Below are 20,552 nucleotides of genomic sequence, written 5' to 3'. Positions count from 1 at the left end.
CTTGTCCCGATAGAATGGACCCATTTTCCCCTCCATCTCATACTGGATATTGCAGCAGCTGAAATGAAAAATTAATCCTGAAGGTGCCTGTGGGAAAGGACCCTCCAGGGGCTTATTTGGGTCACGGCCAAGGATTTGCCTGGTGGTTTCAGCAGTCCTGAGACCCTCCCAAAGAGCAGCATCTCCTGGGGTGAGTAGTGTTTTTGTCTTTGGGTTCAGGGCTTGCAGTTTTGCTTTGCCTGCAAGTAGAATGGGGAAATGCTTTGAAATCTCTATTTTTTAATAGCTTGGCAGCCAACAGGTTCTAATATTGCTTGTAAAATCCAGGTCTCCCCTGATCACCCTCAGGCAGGAGGAGGACTGGTGGGATGAGTGTGTGGGGCATGGGAATGGAGATGGAAATTCCAGATTTCTGGAGTTTTCTGCACTGGTGGGGATTGCAGCTGCTTGCCTCTGCAAGGGTGCTCTGTTTTTGGGTGCAAGCAGCACCCCTTTCCACAGCACCCCCTTCTGCAGTCCTGGAGGTGACCTGAGCGGGGCCCCAGCAGCTCATTTAACATGAGGTAGAAACAGGGAGAAAATCCTCCAAAGTACAATAATAGTAATAATAATAACAAAAAAAAAGCCAAAGCAGCAGAACGGGGAGACTTAGCACTGCCACAGCTTTCTCACATGTGGATTCACAGGTGTGTAGCAAAGGCTCAACCAGAGCCATCTCAATAACTTTGCAAAAAATCCTTTTAAAATCATTCCCATAGAAATGAATGCTTACAAAAATTATTTTCTTAATTTCCTGCCTCTCTTTCTAACGTCACTATCCAAGGATGTGTGCAGCCTGCAGGGGAGCAGGGTGGGAGGGAGCACGCCATGTCTCATCTTAGATAATGCTCTTGGGTTTGCTTGGATCAAGTTGCCTTGGCTATAAAGGTCTCTGATGTGCCCAGGAGGAAAAACTACCCTGGGGAAAGGGGAGAAAAACCTGCTGCCCGAGCCAGCAGTGGCAAAATAATTGGGGTTTGAGTGCTCGGTCACCGACAGCGACTTTTTGGGGCTGATAAAGCATCTTTTCACCTGCCTTTAGGTCAAAGAAATGCAGCTGCGCCGTTGCTGGGGGGTGGTGGCGGGGGGATGTGACTGGTGGGTGTGCTGAGCTGGGCAGGGGCAGCACGCAGCCCCGGTGGGTGCTCGGCCCCAAAAGGCAGTGTAGCACCTGGGAAGGAGGCGGCAGTGGCCACCGCAGCCTGGGACGAGGGGGACAAGTGGGTCCCACCCCATGAGCTCGTGTCCGTGGGTGGCCCCTTGCCCGGTTGGAGCTCTGGGTGCCCATTCCCTCAGGCGAGGGCTCAGGCAGCGCCGTCGGATCGTGCCTGCAGGTAATTTCATTCCTTGTTCTGTGCATTAATCAAATAATTTTACAGGCAAGAAAGAAGGGGGATGGAAAACCAGTGTTGCATTTCCCCTCCGCTCTTTCTCTAACCACCCCTGCAATATTTTTTCTGCACCCCAATGGCTATTTACTGCTGCCTTGCAAACTGAGATGCAAAGCTATGCTGCTCCATGAAGCATAAACCCGAAGGGCTACGGAGACTTGAGCGCTGCTTTGTTTCCCCTCGGCTGCTGCCCCATCTCCCCTCCCACGGCTCTCAGCTACGTGTGTCCATCTCTGCGTGCCAAGCGGATGCCACTGGCCATGCCAAGGGGCTGAGCTGACACCAGTCACATGGTTTACAGTCAAGCTGCCGTCGCAACCAGCACCAAGTCCGGCAGAGGGATTTGCCGAGCAGCAGCATGCAGAGAAAGGCTGGAAAAGAGACTACTCTTACCTCCAGATTACTGCAAAGAGAAAAGACTTCTGGCTTAATTTTTATTTTTATTTTTTTTTAATATTTATTTGGAGCAACCCAAGAAGAGGGTTTTCTTTCTTGTGCTGCTGCAGGAGAGGAGAGAAAGAGTAGCTGGAACATTCCACCACCATCGCACCTTGACACTCACGCACCCCACCTGCCAAATCCCCCAGGCCGCTTGGATCTCGGGCTTCAGGGAGATGACAGAGCCCTGGAAAGGCACCGTCAGCTGCCTCAGCGTGGCCATATTCTTTGCTATGACCATCAGCATCATCTCCTGGCAGGTGCTGGAGCACTCCCCGGCGGGATGCTGTGGGAGCGCCGGCGGGGGGCCCTGCTGCTGCGGGCACTGCCGACAGGGCAGACGGTAGCGGACATCACGGTGGGCGGTGTGCCGGCTGCAGGACCCCCGCCAACATGGGACCGCTGGTGAACCCCACTGCTCCCTGACGTGATGCTGAAGGTAAGAGTGACCCCTGTGCCTGTCTCTGAACTGTGGCATTTGGGGTCAAACGAGCCAAAGCAGGGAGGATCTGGCCTGAACACTCCATTTCCCAGTGCAGTTACGGGGTTGCACCTTGGCTAGGGGCACCCCATCTTCCAAAGTCTCCAGTAGCTGGAGGGTCCCAGGTGGGAAAAGGCCCTTTGGAAGGTTTGTGCCCTGATGCTGAGCTCCCAAACCACCAAGGGGCTGTGGCTGCCTCCTCCTGATGCCGCATTGGTAACCCCAGGGTGGGAGAACTGTATTTATATAGAGACTGAATAAATAACTGTGTAAGATAACAATGTTGGCGAGAAATGCGAGGAGCTCAAAGGTCTCTTCCAGCCACAGACACAATGTGGCAGCTCTCTTGGGATGGGATTAATCTATGTTGGCTGCTGCAAAAATTTATGGTTTTTTTTTTGTATCCTTCCAAGTCTTCTCCCACACTTAAATAAAAGCAGACTCTGAAGGTGAGCCTTAGGGAGAGAAAGGAAAAAACCTCATCAGACCATGGTGACATGTTGTGGTGAGCCACTGGGACAGGCACCGAGTGGGATGGGATCCTGCAGGATGGGGAATTTTCCGCTTTAGCTGTAAATCGCCTGTTGACATCGTTGAGGGCTGGTGGAAGGTGTTGCCTGAAGACAACCGCTGTGCGTGGGGCTGGTTTTCCTGCTGACATCAATCTAGGGTGGTTGAGAGGATGAGAAAGACAGAATAAAAATAAAAAATAAAATAAAAAAAAAATAAAAACCAAAACAACAAAAACCCAAACAAAAAAACCCCAAAACCCCAAAAACCCAAAACCAAACTATTAGAAAATATGATCCAGTGAAATTTAAGAGTTAAGAACAGGCTTTTTTCCCCCCCTTCTTTCCCAGCTGGTGTAACTAGTTCAGCTGACACCTGGTACAGCTATTCTGAGCCTCCAGGGTTTCCACTTTAATAATTTACATCTCCTCTCGCCACCCCTTAGTGAGACTTAACCTCTCTCTGTCCCCCCTGGCTCCAGAAACACTGCCTGAGCCGTGGGGTCAGGGTTGGAGTGAATAAAACTTGGTTGGGTTGAGCTGGGAGATCGTTGGGTCTCTATCTGCCCGTCCCAGCATCCCTCTGCAGCCCCAAATCCCCAGGATTTTGGGGAAGCCCGTCCTTGCATGTGAAGTCACGTGGGATGCTAAATCCTGCTGATCCCCTGCTTTGGCAGAAAGGGGAAATTTTTAGAGGCTTTGAAGCAGAAATTGATGGTTTCTGAAAGGAGGCGGGCCAAGGATGGGGGTGTCCCCCGGGATCAGCAGCTTTCGGAGATGGCTCATTGTTCAGCTGCTCCGTCAGCCCTATGAGAAGTGCCCCAAATACCCCCACTGATCTGCTCTTGCTGAGGGAAGCACTTTTTATCATCAGCCCTCAGGGAAGAGGGAGACTTTGCCTTGAGGGAGAGCAGAAAACCCACAAGTTACCCCGGGGACACTGTAGGGCCATCAGATGAGCGCTCAGGATGGGGTTAAAATCTCCCTGTGTGCACGCAGCTGGAGAGAGCTGCGAATTCAGGCAGTAAACCCACCCCAGAAACACTGAAGAAAATAGTTAGGAGAGGTTTCTTCCTTTTCTTTTTTTCTTTTTTTTTGAAAAAAAACCCAACAAACGGATTTTTTCTAAGCTGGGTTTGTGAAAGCGCTGTCACTGCAATTTAAAGCTGCTGCCTTGAATTTTCCACCTCCACCATCACTCCTGTCCTGCAGCGACAGACACCTGCAAAGCCTCTTCTCTTAAACAGTTTTCAGCATCTTTTCACCAGCAACTCAAAACCCTGTTAATTTTTGATAATCGTGGTTGGGAGCAGAAATGTAACCAGGTGGGGTCTCTGAGGCACAGGGTGTTGTGTGCGGGTGTTACCAGGTTACTAGGCTGCTTCACAGCAATTTTATTTTATTTAAGTTCACCTATCTAAAACTGGCAGCCTTTGGGGAAGATGTCCTGTGGGTTTTTTATTTTAAAGGAAACCATAATTTTTAAGCTATAGTTTTTCTTCCTGCAGTGGGATGTTTATATTCCTCCACATGACTGCATGTTGAAAGCAGACCCGTGAGGGGAAAAGGAAGAAAATTTGTTGTCTTTGGCTTTAATTAGCCTTTAATTAGCAAATTAAGGCGTGGTTTTGTTCTTTGAGGTAAATAAAGCATGTATCTTGCACTTCCGATTCTTGTTGCAATTTTTTTTTCTCTTCCTACTCTTACATCATTTGGTGACTTTCATCAACTGCAGGCTGAGGAATCAAGCAGTTAGGCAGAATTTCAGCATGTTTTGGTACCTGGAAGCCTAGCTCCTGTTCTTGCAGAGCAAAAACTTAAAGCCAAGTATCTTCTCCTGGGTTAGATGTGGAAAGCAGAGTGAGCACCTGATGCTTTTTGCATAAAACACCTAAATCTCATGGGGTTGGGGTTTTTCTTCCTGGGAAAAGACCTGTCCCATGACTGCTCTGACAACACTGGAGTAACACGCAGGGGTTTTGCCTCTCTAAGTGCAGCTACTCGTGTGTTCATCCTCACTCCGAGGCGCTTCCCCCCGACCTGAGGATGCTCTCTTGGCTGCAGGATTGCATCTCCATGGCCAACATCTCCTGGTACGGAGGGGTGAGCATCTGCGCCCAGCGCTGGCCGCTCAATGGTGCCGAGAGCCCCGCACAGCCCTTCATTAGCAGCGACTTCGGCAAAAACCCCACCGGCATCCCATTATTTTTATGTTTGGCAGATGCAAAGGGCTATGCAGGCTGTTTGCAAAATGACTTATTTTCATATTGTGGATGAGGCATTGATGGTAAATTGCATGAGAAATTAGTTCATTTTCAAAGAAAAAACAGTTTCACATGCTGAGGTGGTGATGGGCTCTTACTCAGCCATCTGCAAAACCCAAGTGGTGAAAATAGCTCCTGTTCTAACCACTTCTTAGTCCATCCAGGATCATACCTTTCCTGGTGGGCAGTTTCCATACCAGAAGAGTTTCATAACCCATCACATCAGCTTTACCACCTCCTAAGATGAAAAAGTGTCCCTGGGAGACCTTTGGGGAGTCAGCAAGTGGTGGGAGGTTGAGGAGGAAACCAAACTCTAGGAGCAAGCAGACTCAGACCAAAAATCCCCCTTGGCTAGATGAGCTCGACACCATTTTTCAAGCCAAAGCTCATCATGAAGGTCCAGATCTGACCCTGTTTGGACACCAGAAACAGTCTCCCATGCTGGGCTGCTTGATGACATGACCCCTTGCACCACCAAGTAAACCCAAGACATAGAAACACTACTGAAAAAAAAAAAAAAAAAAAAAAGAAAAGTGGGGAAAATAATGTTTTCCTCTGGAAGATGGATAAAGCTGCTGTCAGGAATGACAGCCGCTTGGCGTAAAACACAAGCACAAATGAAAGCCAGGAGGAGAAATCCTCCCTGCAGGCCATGTCCCCCGGGCCACCCACATCACAAGGAGGTTGGTGCTTTGGGTTTGGGGGACCATGTGGCCGGGGCTGAGGGGGTGGCTGGGCTACCCCTGCTGGCCTCGTGGGTTTTGGTGAGCGTGTTCCCACCAGGGTCGGTGTTGCTATATGAGAAGCAGCAGCAAGACGATGGCTACAGCCCAGAGTGTGGCTGTGCTGCCATCAAGGTGGACCACCCAACTGTGGTCCTCATGAGAGCAAGCCAGAAGGAAAGCTTTGAATAGGGGATTTGGGGAGGAGGAGGAAGATTGGGGTTGCCAAAGTCAGCAGGGCAGGCACAGTGCATGGGAGTGGTATGGGGGAGTGCTGATTTCCCTCCAACGGAGATGCCGAGTTGTTGGAGAAACCCATATCTGACCACAGCGGCGGCCAAGACAGACAGGCGTCGGAGCATTTTGGGTCCTGCAAGCCATCTAAAGACATTGGGTTTGTGCTTGTTTCCCCCAGAGCCAGTCACCTCCCATTCTTTGTCCAGATGAGCCCACTGCACTCGGACTGGAGCCACGCGGGGTTGAAGGGGCTTATTCCCTCCGTGCTGCACAACAGCTTCTTAGGCTGCAACTTCTTCATCCCCGATGCAGTAGGTAATAATTTCTTTTCTGCCTTTTCCCCTATTTCTGGCTTTGCTGCAGAGGGTTTTGCAGCAGTTGCTCAGGCAAGAGGAGCTCGGGAGGTGTGTTTGCACCACCTGGCTTAGTTGGGCTGTAGGAAGGCTCGAAGCACTTTGTTCCCGGTACCCAATTTTCTGCTGCGCTGACTTCGATTGTTGAATGTTACTAGGGAATCGGCTGAGGAACTGAAAACAAAAAAACATGTTGTAAATTTTAATAGGCAGCCCCAGAAGCAGGCAGGTCTCTGGGGATTCGCAGAGAGCTGCCTCGACTGCAGGCGGTGGGCAGCCTGCCACCTCCCGCGGCTTTGCTGGAGCTAAAACCCACCCGGCAAAGGCAAGGAGGGAACACACAGCCAGGAAACTGCACACCCAGGCTCCAGGGTGGGAACTAGATGTTCCTAAAACACCAGCAGCCCTGCTCCAAGTTTGCATTTCTGCTCAAAAGCACAATGGCTTGAGAAATCCTGAAATAAAAATGTTATAAAAGTTTAGAAACAATCCTTTGATTGGGGCCAAGCAGCTCATTTTTCCTCTCGTCTTGGAGGTGACCAGGTTATTTGTGTTTAAAACATGCCCCAAACAGGCAGAGGCTGCAGGTGAAGTGTCAGACTGTAAAGACAGCCCTGAAAAATGGGGTTGTTGGGCAATTTTTCAATTTGGCCTCTATTTTCTTTAGAAAACAAGGCTGAGGCAATCACAGCATACCGGTTCCCTTCCCAAAGAGACGCTGAACCCATTGGTCTTGGCATTTGGTGCTGGGGTTGTGGCCCATCGGGTTGGGTCACCGCAGCTCGGGGCCACTCCGAATGGGAAAATCCTCTGGAGAAAATGGGGCTTTGGCTGGTCTGGGTGAGCCCTTGGCATTGGGGTTCTTGTGCCATCTCTGGGGGAAGCTGGGCCAGATTTTGAGCAGTGGCTCCTAAGGACACTCCAGCCCCAAGGGCTTCATTTTCCTTTCCCTGTCCCATCCCATCCTCTCCTGTCCTTCCTAAGCCCCTCTCTAGTATTTCAGAGGGGAACTGGAATCCCCTTCTACTACATGTTTCTGATTAATTAGTTAGCAATAATCTGCTTCTCCACCACTTTTCACTATGAATTTGAAGGGATGCTCGCCGAGGAGAGCAACTCCAGTGCAGGTAAGCCCGTACTGGGGGGTTTTCGCGGCAAAAGGGACTGGAAAGTAGCTTTTTTTGGGGGGGACTTTTGAATCTTTTTGGAGACAGAAAGGCGGCTAGCCGGCTCTAAGGAGACTGGCAAGCCGGTGGGCGGGCAGCTGAGGAGGCGTGGGCTGTGGGCTGAGCCCAGGGCCGGTGGCGCCTGTTTCGAGCGAGGTGTAAACACACCAACAGTCACTCGCCAAGGAGAGCAACTCACACCCACCCCTCGGTAACGAGCTGGGAGGGCTTCCTAGTTAGCGTGGGCGGAACCAGCACCACCCACCGTTAATTCGGAGAGAAGAACCCTGTGGGAGGGCAGCGACCAGGTCGCTGCCCACCGAGCTCAGGGTGATCAGACAGTACCTGTAAACCACTGGTTAATAGTACTTGTCAACGACCGGTAGCCTGAGCCATGGTCTCCACTCGCCTCAAAAGCACCACCAGCAAGAACGTGGCGACCCAGACGGAGCAACCACGCAAACATGCAGCAGTCCAAGTCCCAGGCTGCAGGGAGTGCCTGAGCCTGTCAGTGCTGTTGGAGGGCCGCAGTGACAGCACCTGTGTGCGCTGTGACCAGCTGGATGACCTGCTCAGCCTGGTGGCAGAACTCAAAGAAGAGGTCGAGAGATTAAGAAGTATTAGGGAATGTGAAAGGGAGATTGATTGGTGGAGTTCCACCTTGGCACCCATGAATCAACAGGAGCAAATAGAGACTCCAGGCAAGGCAGGTGATCCCTCACCCTCATGCTACCAGGCAGAAGGAGGGGACTTAAGAGATGAGGGAGACTGGAAACAGGTCCCTGCTCAGGGAGGCAAGAAAATTCTCTCCCAACCTCCCTCACCCTCCATGGTGCCTCTTCACAATAGATTTGGGGTCCTGGAACTTTTGAATGAAGACATGGAGGAAGAGAATGAGACAAACAATGAGGAAGATCAAGGACCACCAAGGCCAGGTCACTCTAGAAAAGGTATTAAAACCATCTCTGAAAGGAACCCCAGAAGAGTCATTGTAGTGGGGGACTCCACTCTGAAGGGTGTCGAAGGCCCCATATGCAGACCAGACCCACATCATAGGGAAGTCTGCTGCCTCCCTGGGGCCCGCATCAAGGACCTCACAAGAAGACTCCCCTCTCTAGTTAAACCCAAGGACTATTACCCTCTTCTGGTTTTTCAGGTAGGTAGTGATGACATTAGCAGGAGAAGTATTAAATTAATGAAGAGAGATTTCAGGACCTTGGGGAAACTGATCAAGGGGTCGGGGGCACAGGTTGTGTTCTCCTCCATCCCTCCAGTTGGGGGGATGGATGAGGATGAACACTGAAGAACACAACAGATGAACTCGTGGCTTCAAGACTGGTGTCACCATCAGGGCTTTGGTTTTTACGATCATGGGTTGGTATACAGGGCACCAGACCTCTGGGCCTTACATGGGATACACTTGTCCCAGAAGGGGAAGAGGATCTTGGGGCAGGAGTTAGCTGGGCTCATTGACAGAGCTTTAAACTAAATTTGAAGGGGGAAGGGGGCAAAACACCAGCCCATCTGAAGTGCATGTATACCAATGCACGCAGCATGAGTAACAAACAGGAGGAGCTTGAAGCCGTGATGAAACAGGAAAATTATGATGTTGTGGCTATCACAGAAACATGGTGGGGTGCCTCCCATGACTGGAGCGTGCCAGTTGATGGCTACAAGCTCTTTAGAAGGGATAGACAAGGTAGGAGAGGCGGTGGGGTAGCAATGCATGTTAGGGACTGTTATGATTGCCTCGAATACAAATGCAGTGAAGACAGGATGGAATGTCTTTGTGTTAGAATCAGGGGGAAGGCCAACAGGGCAGATGTTGTAGTAGGAGTCTACTATAGGCCACCCACGCAGGACAGAGAGGTGGATGAAATATTCTATAGGCACTTGGGTGAAATCTCACGGTCGATTGCCCTTGTTCTTGTGGGGGACTTGAACTTCCCAGACATCTGCTGGAAATACAACACAGCAGAGCGGGACCAGTCCCGAAGATTCCTGGAATGTGTAGGGGACAACTTCCTAACACAGCTGGTAAGAGAACCAACCAGAGAAGGTGCCCTGCTAGATCTCCTCCTTGTGAACAGAGATGGACTGGTGGATGATGTGGCAGTTGGAGGACAACTAGGGCACAGCGATCATGAAATAATAGAGTTCTCTATTCTTAGGGAGGCCAGGAAAGGGCTAAGCAGGACTGACATCCTGGACTTCCAAAGAGCTGATTTTGTCTTGTTTAGGCACCTGCTTGACAGGATCCCTTGGGAGACGGTCCTGAAGGGTATAGGGGTCCAGGAAGGCTGGGCGCTCCTTAAGAAGGAAGTGTTAATGGCTCAGGAGCAGGCAGTCCCCAGGTGCTCTAAGAGGAGCAGGCGGCAGAGAAGACCACCCTGGCTGAACAGGGAGCTTTGGCTGCAACTCAAGGAGAAAAGGAGAGTTTACAGCCTTTGGAGGAAGGGGCTAGCCACTCACAGTGATTACAAAGATGCTGTGAGGCTATGCAGGGCAGAAATCAGGAGGTCCAAAGCCCAGCTGGAAATTAATCTAGCTTCAGCAATCAAAGATAACAAGAAATGTTTCTATAAGTATGTCAATAGCAAAAGAAAGACCAGGGAGAGTCTCCATCCCCTGCTAGATGCTGAAGGAAACTTGGTAACAAGTGATGAGGGGAAGGCTGAGGTCCTTAATGCCTTCTTTGCCTCAGTCTTTAATAACAAGACTAGTTGTGTTGAGGGAACCCAGCCCCCTCAGCCAGATGATAGAGACTGGGAGAACGACCCCCCCGCAATCCAGGAGAGAGTCAGTGACCTGCTACACCACATAGACACACACAAGTCTATGGGACCAGATGGGATACACCCAAGGGTGCTGAAAGAGCTGGCTGGGGTGCTCGCCAAGCCGCTTTCCATCATTTACCAGCAGTCCTGGCTGACCGGGGAAGTCCCGACAGATTGGAAACTGGCCAATGTAACGCCCATCTATAAGAAGGGTCGGAAGGATGATCCAGGAAATTACAGGCCTGTCAGCTTGACTTCGATACCTGGGAAGCTGATGGAGCAGCTCATCCAGAGTACCATCTTAGAACACATGCGGGACAACCAGGGGATCAGGCCCAGTCAGCATGGGTTTATGAAAGGCAGGTCCTGCTTGACAAACCTGATCTCCTTCTACGACAAAGTAACCTACTTATTGGATGAGGGAAAGGCTGTGGATGTAGTTTACCTTGACTTTAGCAAGGCCTTTGACACTGTTTCCCACAACATTCTTCTGGCGAAACTGGCTGCTCGAGGCTTAGATGATCGCACACTTTGCTGGGTAAAAAACTGGCTGGATGGCCGGGCCCAGAGAGTTGTGGTGAACAGAGTTAAATCCGGTTGGAGGCCGGTCACGAGTGGTGTCCCCCAGGGCTCGGTTTTGGGGCCACTCCTGTTCAACATCTTTATTGATGACCTAGACGAGGGGATCAAATGCACCCTCAGTAAGTTTGCAGACGACACCAAGCTGGGTGGGAGTGTTCTGCTTGAGGGTAGGGAGGCTCTTCAGAGAGATCTGGACAGGCTGGAGCGATGGGCTAAGGCCAACTGTATGAAGTTCAATAAGGCCAAATGCCGGGTGCTGCACTTGGGTCACAACAACCCCCAGCAGCGCTACAGGCTTGGGGAGGAGTGGCTGGAGAGCTGCCAGTCAGAGAGGGACCTGGGGGTGTTGATTGACAGCCGGCTGAACATGAGCCAGCAGTGTGCCCAGATGGCCAAGAAGGCCAATGGCATCCTGGGCTGTATCAGAAATAGTGTGGCCAGCAGGGACAGGGAAGTGATCTTACCCCTGTACTCGGCACTGGTGAGGCCGCACCTCGATTACTGTGTTCAGTTTTGGGCCCCTCACTACAAAAAGGACATTGAATTACTCGAGCGTGTCCAGAGAAGGGCAACGAAGCTGATGAAGGGTCTTGAGCACAGGTCATATGAGGAGCGGCTGAGGGAACTGGGTTTTTTAGTCTGGAGAAGAGGAGGCTGAGGGGAGACCTCATCGCCCTCTACAACTACCTGAAAGGAGGTTGCAGGGAGCTGGGGATGAGTCTCTTTAACCAAGTAACAAGTGATAGGACAAGAGGGCATGGCCTCAAGTTGCGCCAGGGAAGGTTTAGACTAGATGTCAGGAAGTATTTCTTTACAGAACGGGTTATTAGGCAGTGGAATGGATTGCCCAGGGAGGTGGTGGAATCCCCATCCCTGGAGGTGTTTAAGAGTAGGGTCGATATAGCGCTGAGAGATATGGTGTAGATGGGAACTGGCAGTGCTAGGTTAATGGTTGGACTAGATGATCTTCAAGGTCCTTTCCAACCTAGTTGATTCTGTGATTCTGTGATTCTGTGAAATTACAGGAGTATTTTCCCATGATGCTTCATCTTTGTACATCAAAGTGGCAGGAAAATCCAGCATTTTCCCAATGTTTTGCTTTGCATGAGACAAATCCCTTTTTACAACGTTCTGCTAAAATTCAGAAACTCCTGAGACATCCTCCCCAGCACATCTGGTCTTAAAAGGGCCAGGGGTAGATGTCTGATCCACATTTGCTGATGACACTCAAGGAATAAAAACACAGGTGGGGAGGATTCAGCTCCTCTGGCAATGGGGTGAGGTGTCCTGCCCGCACAGAGTGCGGGTCATGTGGGACTCGTCCCACCGTGAGATGCCCCCAGGCAGCTTCACTCAGCTCCTTGTCCCCGGCAGGAGGGAGCCTGGCCGGTGACATCCCAGAGGACCCGGAGCTGTACGTGCAGTGGCTGCAGATCGTGATGTTCCTCCCCGTGATGGCCTTTGGCACACCGCCCTGGCTCTGCTGCAACGCCTGTGTACGTGCCCCCATTCCCCACAGAGGAGGACACTGTCCCTCGTATGACAAACACTTCCAAAAGCCATTAAGGTCCCTACTGGGGAAAGCTGAGGCTAAAAATCATTGTCGTCTTCTTGCTACCCCCAAAATCCTGCGCTCTGCCCCAGCACCCAGATCGCTGTATGCATTCAGCAGTACTTTTGCTGCAAAATTAACGTGAGTTTTTTGTGGCTTTAAACTTCATGGCTCTGCAACCATGGGGCTGGTATCTGCAATGCCTGTAGAAGTGACGGTAATGGTCATGTGTATCTCCTTCCCTTTTGCTGCTGGAGTTGTTTAATTATGGTTTGATCAAATAGTTAATGTCTACAGTAGGGCGAAACCTGCAGATTCACATTCAAGATCTGTTTAAACAGTTGGGGGCATTTTTCCCAGGGATGTCCCCTTTAGGGCAATAAAAGGGGAGAGCGTGTCTTAAGACTGGGGACACAGGGGGAAACGTCATTAAATGTCTTTGCCAGCAACAAAAGAGCTTTTGTTAGACACGAACACCCTGGTGGATATCACCTGCCAGCGGCTGTCCCTGGCTTTTGCACCTAAATGGGAATAAATCCGCTGTATCAGCCCTGTTTGCACCTTGTTAGCTGTCATTACTTGATCAGGACATTGCAATTTGGTAATCTCTCTTCCCAAGGGAATATATATATTTTTTTTTTTTTTTCCTTCTGCTGGCTTTGCTGTTTATTGGATGAAGGACTTGTCATGGGTTTCTTTTTCTTCCCCCACCCTGCAGGTCCTGAACCTCACCCGGCAATGCATACAGAGGCACCAGGATTTCGTTGTGCCACTCCTCCTAAAATACAGCGAGGAATGGCTCAGTTCCAGGTACTCCACCTTCCGGCTGGTGTGGTGGCTCAGCCCCATGGATCCAACCACTTTCACCGTAAAGGATGAATTTCTCATTGGAGATGAGGTAGGAAATGCGGGGACTGAATGTACCCCCCAAGGGTAACTGGGGGCAATAAGGTGACCCCTGTGCTCGCCTGTCCACCCCTCTGCATCCTGTGCTCGTACAGAGGTGATGTGAAACCAAAGGGCTGAGGGGACCCTGCTGGCTCCACCAGGTTTGTCATTTATTCAAAATGAAAAGTCTATGAGACTTGTTTGTTTGTTTGTTTGTTTAATATCAGGGTATTTTTCAGTCCTTTCTGCCAGAAGACATCTCCTGACGATCACCACTGCTCCTTTCTCCCCTCTTTTTGGGCTGTTAATTCCGTTACATGGAGTTCCAGCCCGCAATAAGCAAGTAGCAGCACAAGTTAGGTGCATGCTCTCAAGCTCTCTGTGGCACATTTAAGATGGATGGATGCTTTTATCCGTTTTTCTAGTAGAGATTTAAACACAGCTGGTATCTGCTTCCCCAGAGTTTTCCTCTGCTGCTTCAGATTTCAGTGGTTTCATGCTGCAAATACTCCTTGCAGGTCTGGTGTTTTCACACTTTTGGGCGTGGCATGTAGTGGGGAGTTTCTCCCTGCAGATGTGTCCTTCTCATCTTACTGCAGCTCACAAAGTCATTTAACACACAGAAGGCATGATGTTTGATGTGATGGATTGTCCTTTAAATCTAAAAGATCTTGGAAAGGCAAGTCAGGCCTTCTGAAGAAGACTTCTCTTAAAGAAAGCTCTGCCTCATCCTCCCGTTTTTGTAAGGAGACATTTTATTTCGTGCAGTGGCGTCACTTCATCTTTGTCCCTCCTGCTCTGCCTGGGTGCAGGATCCCAACAGTTCAAGATTTTGGCAGTTTCTACAGGTTTTTCTTTTCATTAAAGGCATAATCCTCAGGTCATATTATTGCACCCATTTTTCAGCAACATGTCAGTCTGTCTTTACAGGGGGATGCTGCTAATCATGGGGACATCATCTCCCTGGAAAAAGAAATCTCAAACCCAGAAGCAAAGCTCAACAGGAGTTTGTTTCTTGATTTAATAGAAAAGCAGCTTGTGCTGCAGAGTTCTCTTTTCAGGCCCTGCCTGCAGCCTCCAACAGACATTGCAATAACTGATTTCCAAGCTTGACTTTCTGGCCACAAATCCTGTGGATCCAATTCAAAGTTGTTTTTTTCAAAGGAAAGTTACTTTCGAAGGAGATTACTTTCAAAGAAGCAGCAGAAAAGCATTCTAGCAGAGAGCTCAGATAATCCAGCGGGAAGGTTTTAAAACACAAATCCTTGGCACAGATGACTTTGAGAGCAGTGCTGTGCAAGCACAGAGGCTGGAGGAGGCCGAGGCATTTCTGCTGTCCCCGTGGGCTGTAGAGCACACACTGGGGCAGGAGCAGTGGCATTAGTTATACCTGTGAGCAAGCTAAAGCCTAGTTCCTGCCCCCAAAAGCTCTCGAACTGAAAATCCCTGATGCCGTTGAATCAGCCAGGGCAGAAATGTGGCCTGCGTTAGTGAGGTGAGATGCCCAGTAAAATACCGCAAACTTGTGGAGAAAACAAAAGGTGGGAGCAGCTTTAGCCTTCTCTTCCAGGAGGTGCAAAGCTCTGGCTTGGCTGAAAGCTCCTAAACTATGGTAAAATGTGGTGTCTGCTCCATAAACTTGTCAAGGCCAAGCATTTCTGATAAAACATGATGTGAATCTGGCAAAAAGCTCACCTGATTTTTTTAATTACTTGTTGCTTTTTTTTTTTCCAAAAGAGCATGAGCCTGTGGCAGGAGAGCCCAGACAGGGGATGTTTTAACTTCCAAGCTGGTTTTTGGAAGCTGTAAGAATAGAAATGCACTCCAAAACTGGCTTTGGTGCAATTTGGAGTGTCGTTAATAATAAACTATGGAAAATACACAGGGTAGTTCTGTCCCGGTGTGGTCTGAGGCAGGACTAAGCATTAGGACGCTGGGATAAAGCTTTGGGGCATCATCCCTCAGTGCAAGCAGTGGCTGTGGGGTGCTGATCAATACGGCTTTGTGCTATGGCTGAAGCCCTTCCGCTTCTGAGTTGCACCCCAAGCTTTTCTGGGGGTAACTCTGGGCTGGAAGGGATAGCCCTGCTTTGAAATCTGACTTTCAAGCTGGGATTTGTACACTCATTTCTTCCAGATCTCGTTCACCCGGATCTCTTGGCAGCGCACGTTCAACCTGAATCAGGCTGAATGATGTATCTGTCAAATTAGCAGGAGTGCTCAATAATCTCTTCTGTCAAATGTTTGCTGACTACAGAGGGAGACAAATACCTGCTCCCTTTGAGCAGACAGGACAGTGATGCCTTTGGGTTTCTGCGAGTGCTTTTGGGATGCTGTGGTGTGGGACTGCAGTGGTCAGGGTGGTTTTGATCCCTGACCAAAGGTCTCGAAACTGTATTTAACACTGCACAGCCATATTCCAGCACTGCTTGTGAGCCAATTTCCACTACTGGGGAAGGGAATTGGACCTGACTGCTGCTGAATCCTTCCAACAGAGCATGTTGAAATGTAACAGCAAAGAGACAAGTTGCACTGATTTGGCAAAAAAAAAAAAAATACTGGTGTGTGCTGGTTTGTAGCTGTGATGCAGCATCGCTGCTTGTCAGTGCCATCTGCCTGGCGAAAGCGGATGCTGCAAGAGGCCGGGAAGCCAGGTCTTGCTGTCAAATATATTTATAAAGGCCAGGAGGGTCCAAAAGTGCCCCCCAAAGTGTGCCAACACTGTGATGTCTCCCTGGGATGATGGTGCCATGCAGTTCAAGGAGCGTCACGAAGTGGTGCAGGGATGAGTTGACCAGGACCTCCAAAAATGGGATTTAAGGACTGATCCATAAATTTCATACCCAGTTTTCACTATTTAGGAAAAACAAATTTCTGATGGTTTTTTTTCTGTTCAGGTTTTCCAAATTATGAGCTGGATTGACTCGAGGGGCTGCTGCAGGCAGGGATGATCCCAGTCCCATGTAACCAAAGGCCAGTGCATCATCTTTTCTCATCATCTTTGTGGTTGCTTGCTTCTCCCTTCAGCCTCATGGTTTGCTGGGTGCAGGTAGCAGCATGTCCTGGCTAATCCTCCCTGAGCTAAATTTCTTTATTTTCTTTTTTTCACCGCAGGTCCTGGTTGTCCCAATAACAGAAAAAGGGCAAACATGGTGACATATCTACCTACCTGGAGAAGGGCACCTATGGATGGACATCAACACTGTCCGCATCTTTGACGGAGGCACCGTGCTCAGGAATTACTCTGCCAGCCTTGCAGAGGTCCCAGTTCTTGTAAAGACCTCCTAAACCCCCAGACTGCCACAGCTCTGGGACAGTTGACCTCTTTCAGAGCAACACTGGCCAAATGTGGTCACTCTGCCTTGAGACTACTTCAGCCTCTTTGCACTTTTCCAAGAACCCCTTTTTAAATTATTATTTCCACAGAAAACGTTTGAATCATTTATTATTTGCTGTTATTATAAGAAGGCGGAAATGCAGCTGTGGCACAAACATCCCTCCACACAGAATGTTGACCTCTATCATTCCAGGGCTGTCCCAGTGAAGTGTGTGTGTGTGTGTGTGTGTGTGTGTTTAGGTGGGCACACCAGCATTTCCTGGTCCCTGGCATCACGCTCAGAGGTGCTTCCCCAGCCAGAGAGTGGATTTTCCAGAACAGGAGACAAAGGAACATCAGCTTATACCAGCGGGGAGGTTTTGCAGTTAAAGAAATAAGTATAGACAAGGAAAACACACCATGACAACTTTATTCATGTGTATGGGCATCCCACTTGCGCAGCGGTACCTGCTTCTCACATCTGATGCAGGGAAGTCCTGGGTAGCAAGAGCCTGACTTTGAGGCTAATTGGAAAATTAGATGAATGAGGCTGGGGACACCGGGGTCCCAGGACCTCTCCATCCATGCTGGGGCCCTGACCTGCCCCCGGGAGGTACCCAGGTCCCCCCGGGGGCGCAAGACAGCCCCGCAGCGGCCTGATGTTGCTCTGGTGCTGTCACTCGCTGCCACCATCTTCAGAACCACCAAGCACAGGGATTTGCCTGGGGGGGCCCTGCCACCCTGGCCCCAAGTAGCCCCCCTGGCCCCGAGCAGCCCCGTTCCTCTCGGTGCTGGAGGGTGCTGAGCCAGGCGGTTCCAGGAGCCCAAGGCCAAGGAAATGGCCGCTGTCGCTCATGGCACACAGTCTGGCACCCACACAGAGACATGTGGGGCAGTGTCACGTGCATCATAGGGACATCTCTGTGAGATCACAGCCCCGTGGGCGGGGACACCTCTGTGAGGTCACAGCCCCACAGTGGGGACACCTCTATGAGGTCACAGCCCCGCAGCCCCGCATCACACCCACACGGCGGTGGCCCCCAGTATAACAAAGAGCCGCCCAGGGCAGAAGCTCCACAGCTTTAGGTACACTGCTGCACACCGGCTGGGGCTGCCACTGTGACGAGGCCAGGAACTGCTTTCCTGCCTTCCCAGCTCCTGCCTGCACATGTCGCAGAGCTCAGTCACTGCCCTGCCCCAAGGAGGGCAGCGGTTTGACCAGGTGTTTGAGAAACGAGAAAAAGTAGAGGAGTCTTAGGTGCAAGGTATCTTGTTTGGACTTTTAGTCAGCCCTGATGTGCGCAGGCTGTTGGACTAGATGGGCATTGTAGGCCCTTTCCAACGGCATGATTTGATTCAATTTGATTCGATTCTGTTTGATTTGATTCGATTCAATTTGATTTGATTCTGGATCTGCCTGGCAACTGAGAGAAAACTCCCTGAAGGTTTTGGCCTGCGTGCAGCCAAGGCACATAAGCGCCCCTGATCATCAGCTCTCCAGATGCTCCAGTCTAGTCCCTTTGTCATAACTGTGGCCCTGTGTTGGACTCTCCAGTATGTCCACGTCTCTCCTGTACTGGGCAGCCCAGCGCTGGACACAGTACACTTGCCAAATGGGGCTTTTTTTTCCCACTTTGGTTCCCAAGAGCCCTGAGATGTCACCAGAGAGTCACTGTGACTCTGTTACATCACCCCCGTGGAGGCGTGGGGCAGTCCCGAAGGGCCACAGTGTGGGAGGTCACAGCTGTCTACAGGTGGGGGGACCGGACCGGACCCCCATCCTGTGGGCTCGCTGCTGAGGGCGCATAGAGGATCTGCCAGAGGGGGATGTCAGTCCCGACCTGCCGCACCCCCACCCTCGTGCCGCCATCACGGCGAGGCCAGGAACCGCTTTCCTGCCTTCCCAGCTCCTGCCTGCTCATGGCCGAGAGGTCACTGCCCTGCCCACAGAGCAGGAGCACACAGAGATGCCCCCGGTGTCACTCATCTGCCCCAAGACAGTCCCTGGCGTTGGTGGCACCACCGGCACAGCCCCCGGGCAGAGCAGACGCCTCTTCAGCAGTACTTCTGCTTCCTGCAGGTCACAAGTTTTGTCTGTCTCTCGTTTGCAGTGCAAGATAGCATTGGAGGAGGAGAAGGACTTGGCAGAACAGGGCGCATCGTCCCCTGCTGCAAACACCAGCCAGGCACCCCAAGCCGCACTGCTGGATACCCCTGAGGACCCAAACGGCTTCGTCGTCCTGGAGAGCACCGGCTACGCGGCCTGCAGGAGCTCATGCAGACACTGCTTCTGTTTGTCCTGCATAGAGGAATGGGCCCGCAACCAAATCATCTGCCCCAACTGCGGCCATGTCTTCCACCACATCTTCCCCCAGCTGAGCCACAAAGTGCATGACATCACACCTGGTGACAGTCCAGGGAGATCTCGCCGTCGCTCTGCACAGAGGAGGAAGCAGCGGCGACGTGGCTCTTATGGCAGAGACCATGGTAGTGACCATGCCAGGGCCCCCGACAGGAGCCAAAGTAGGTCCCAGAGGTGGCACCACCATGGCCACAGACAGACCCAGCACGCCCAGGGCTACGACTCCTCCAGAAACAGGAACCGAGTTCACTGGGCGCACCCATGGGGCCCCCGCAGACAACAGCAGTGGAGGGAGGACAGGGAGCACCCCCGTGCCTGGGACAGCCACCGGAGCAGGTCCCCCAGGCAAGGCTGGGAAGTCCCCATGGGGCACTCGGGCACCATGGTCCATGATTCCTCAGCAAGGTGGAGGTGGAGGAGCAGGAGCAGGAGCAGGAGTAGGATTAGGAGAAGGGACCCTCAGAGCCAAGCTCCAAGCTGCAGCGGCTTCTCCAGGAGTACCCGTTCCCGACGCAGGTCCCGCAGCACCCGGGGCCGAGAGCAGCGGGAGCATCGAAGAATGGACTGGGAAGGGGGCCAAGCTCTGAGCCACAACCAGCAAATGGCAGCTTATTCTGGGAGAAGAGCCCAACATCAGCAGGGAGGCCGTGACTACTACAGACAATGGCAAGTGGTAAGGAGCCGGTCCCGGCACAGGTCCCACAGCACTGCCGGGCACAGGGGCTGGTAGCACACCCTGGCAAGAAGGGACACACAGCGCTGACCCCCTGACCAACAACTGCTGGGGGAGCACAACAAGCCCGGGGACACAGAAGGCCCTCGAGGGGGTGGTTGTGCGACATGTGGACGGTGGCAGTGGCACAGTCACCCCACTGCTCCTGCTGAGGAATGCCACCCGTGGCACAAAGCCCTCCCGTCATCCCCTCCTGGGGCAAATCATGGCCTATGCTCGAGCAGGGGCAGCCGGAGCAAGGTGCCCAGGGCCGCAGCCAGCCAGGCGTGGGTCAGCTCTCAGGACGGAACCTGCAGAACTCCTCTGGGCAACCTGTTCCAGGGCTTCGTCTTGCTCCAAATAAACACGAGTTTTGCACCGCACTTGATGGGGCCTTGAGCTGATCAGGTCTGTATTGCGGGAGGATATCAGACCTGCACAACTCTGTGAGAGTTATAACAAGCAAAGCCATTTATTTTTCCAATAGTACATACTTATGCTCTCGCCAAAGCTCTTCATAATCAGCAAATCAGCAATTAGACAGTTATCAACCTTTTCTCCTATCAGCATCAGACCACTCTAACATGCACTGTGCAGACCAGTCACCTGCTCATTCACACGCTGTTCATGTGGCGGTAACTTCTCACAGTTCAGCACTTTCCCACAGCTCAGTGTTGCAGCTGTCTGTTGTTTTTCCCTGCCATCTTTCCCCAAGGCCTGTTTCTCATCAAAGCCTAGCTGTTGATTCAGAGGCTGTGCAGGGT

The 20,552-nt window shown here is 51.3% G+C and overlaps 1 pseudogene; it reads left to right on the top strand.

The window, feature by feature from the left end:
- The first annotated feature begins 5,580 nt into the window (after positions 1 to 5,580).
- On the top strand, positions 5,581 to 16,686 carry LOC141919156 (SITS-binding protein-like; annotated as a pseudogene).
- Positions 16,687 to 20,552: the final 3,866 nt, after the last annotated feature.

Source organism: Strix aluco, unplaced genomic scaffold (assembly GCF_031877795.1).
Source record: "Strix aluco isolate bStrAlu1 unplaced genomic scaffold, bStrAlu1.hap1 H_2, whole genome shotgun sequence".
In the NCBI taxonomy this organism is placed as follows: domain Eukaryota; kingdom Metazoa; phylum Chordata; class Aves; order Strigiformes; family Strigidae; genus Strix; species Strix aluco.
Note: the sequence above shows the minus strand (reverse complement) of the source record. Positions and strands in the feature narration are given on the sequence as shown.